Consider the following 3,457-nt stretch of genomic DNA (forward strand, 5'->3'; position numbering starts at 1 on the left):
GGGAGTTCTGCTGAAGGGTTCCCTGCTGGGCCTGCAGCCTGGGTCAAATGAGGATATAGTGGGCCCAGGGTTGTCTCACTCACTGGCCGGGCCTGCACTCTGGGTCTGTTCAGGATCCCTTGGCCCTTGGTCGTCTCACTCACTTGCCGGGCCTGCCCATTCTACTCTTATCATTAGACATTCTCTGGTTGATTCTGTATGTGACAAGAACTATGGACTGCCGGCCCTGACCCTGGAGGGAGCTGAGATGGTCAATGAGACTGGGCATGGTGGTGCACACCTGTAATCCCAGCTCTTGGGAGGTTGAAAACAGGAGGATCACTACAAATCTGATCTGTGTGGTGAGACCTGGTAGACCTTGTACTAAACACATTAAAAAAGAAAAAGAACTGTGGACTGCAAGGTCATGGGCCCAACTCCATTCCACATTTGCTATTAGTCAATACTCCAGTTTAAAACAAAATTATATTTAACAATGTGGTAATGAATAAACACCTCAAGAAGTGATGGTGTGGGCAACAACAAACTCATATCTAGAATATGTCAATTACTTGCCCAGCATAATCTGCTTGCCATCAAGTGCCTGGTCAGGGTATAATGCCATATTAGGATCTCAGCTTTGGTCTTTGAGTCTACCTTCTTCTTCTTCTAAACCTTTACACCTCTGTCTTCCCAGGTCCCTTAACCATCAAACACTTGTATTTACTCATGAGTGCACATATAGTCTACACTATGTCCACTTCTCTTTCCACACCAATGGGATAACTTCTGTCCATTGGAAAGATTTTTCTCTGGTGACCACCTTTTATTGCCACCCCTAAGTAGAGGTATGTGATAGTTGCTATTTTCATCTTATACCCACAGAGGCAACTGCTCCATGAACTAAGTATGGGTTTTCCTCCTTTTTTGGATAATTTTAGCAATGGTCTCTATATCTGTAGTTATGCCCTTATGAGGGGCATTGATAGAAACAGTGACAGATGACATGTGGGTCTGAGCTGCCTGATGATACAACTACCTTGAACCCCCTTGTCCTGATTTTATTCAAATCTGAATAAAATAGTTCCATATTGTAATCATTGTTGCTATATTAGCTTGGTTCTCTCTCTTGTTTTTATAAAACCTAGTTCAAAATTGGCAGTTGTCCCCTTGGTTAGGTGCTTTACCTCTTATATATCATTGTTTCCCACAACAAACTTTCATCCCTGAAAATTCATAATTTTCACTGGAGTTGATTTGGCTTTACTTTAAATCTGCATGGCTTGGTCTGTGATTTCATTACTGAAGCTTGTCACATGCTCCTCACAACATCTTTTTTCTACTACTAAACCTCTAGAACTTTCCAACTTGCAAGTAGCTGCACAACCATCTCCTGCTTGAGGTCTCCACTTACATCTGGAAGTCACTGATTGAAATAGGCATTCCCAGTTACAACGTTCTGCCTCCAAAACCCAAAGAGGCCTATGAAACATTGTGCCTCCTTCTGTGTTTTTGAGGAGTGAAGTTGGTAATTTGTCTTTTTATTTTTTGTTAGAGATTAAAACCAGGGCCTTTGCACTTATGTATATTCCACTCCATTTTTTATTTTCAAAAGATATTGCTAAATTTCCCGGGGTTGGCTTGAATCACCCTGCCTCAGCATCTCCCAATGCTGGGATTATAGACATACACTATCACACCCAGTTTGTCCTTTACCTAACTCTTTGGATTAGGATACTCTGGCATGTCCCTAATTATGGATAAGCAAAAAAATGTTACTAACAGAGAAAGTCCCTGAATCTCTCACCCTTTGGAAAATAAGTTTCTTGTGAAAGTTTCCAATATGCCAGACAATTCCTGATCACTTGATTCAATCAATATGTCATCAATGCAGAGGATTAATGTGGTGCTTTCTGTGATGTATACATTTGTCAAGTGTTTTCATATTATATAACACAGAACATGAAAATGTGAATAGCCCCAGTGCAAAACTATGCATGTATACCATAATCTCTTTTTTGTTAATATAGTTTTTTACTTTTTTTCTGATGGAAATGAAAAATTATTCATCTACTCAATCAATGGATACATATCATGCATCTTGGGGCATATTCATTTGCAGTAGAAATTGCACATGTCTTTCATTAATCTATGACTGAAGCTACTACTTTACTTAGTGCAGTTGATATGGCCTACTCTCATTTTTCACAACTCATAAGAATATTATGGAATCAAGCATTCCTGTATGTTTCAGATATAATGGCACTAATTTCTTCCATCACCCCCACTAAAAGCCTAGCTTAAGATACTGTTTTTGATGTAGTATTTTGGCTGAAGGGGCCCCTAGTTCTGCTCATACTCAGTTTCTAAGGTTACCAGTTGTTCAGTTCCTTTATAATAGGTCTTATCCTACCTGTTAGGGGTATAACATGGAAGATTTCAATATAAAAAAAACTTTTTTCTCTTGTGATAATACATTGAGAGGTCAACAAAATGACACAACTAACTCTCCATGAGCCAATCTTAGCTTGGACTCACTACACTAATTTGCCCTATACACAACTACTTCATTTGGTGCTTTGGGTCACAGGTTTCCATTTGCAATTCAGGCCCTGTCCAACAAATGTTTGCCTAGTCTCCCTTTTCCAGTGCACAGTTATCCAAGTAAGTGGATACAGGTTCATTTGAAGAAGGACTAGGGAATATTCACTATAGCACTAGAAATGTATTGCAGGGTCCTTCTGAGAATTTGACATCTTCTTCAGCCAATGATTTCTGCAATGACTTGACTTAACTCTGAACACAGAACTAGAGATCATGACTTACTGATTACTGCAGCCACAGCCTTTAACCCATGTATGCTGAAGGCTTCAATATTTGAATTTCTGCATGAAATGCATCATTGTTACCTAGGAAAAATCAAGGAACAATAATTTGAAGAGAAAAATTTTTATCATATCCCATTGTTATATGCTGTTCCAAAAATGGAACAATAGACATAATAATATTAGGCTCCAGAGGCTGATTGTTTTCTTTTTCTTTTTGAAGCTATTGGATATCTTCCTCCCAAATGTATTGTGTCCATTAAGCAACTCCGTAACTCCCCGAGGACTAGTCTTCCTGCTGCCTCTTTAACATTGCCACTTATTATGATAATTACATTCGCCAGGCTTCTAAGAGTTTATGCATAAGCTGGGCTTTATTGTTAGAGAGTTTATCAATCTCACTGCTATTACTTTGTCTGTAACGGGACTTACCTAAAAGTCATCAACCCTAACATACAGAAAGTCACCAATGCATAAGGCATTTCTTTATGGCCTTGGTAAATGATGCATTGTCAGAGACTTTCCTAGAATATAATAACCAGATGGATTTTTAAAATCTTAATCTAGATTATTCTTTCAAATACACCCACTTGGCTGGGCATGGTGGCATAAACCTATAATCCCAGAACCTGGCAGGTTGAGGCAATAGGATC

This window comes from Octodon degus, unplaced genomic scaffold, assembly GCF_000260255.1.
Source record: "Octodon degus isolate 3935 unplaced genomic scaffold, OctDeg1.0 scaffold00323, whole genome shotgun sequence".
Classification (NCBI taxonomy): Eukaryota; Metazoa; Chordata; class Mammalia; order Rodentia; family Octodontidae; genus Octodon; species Octodon degus.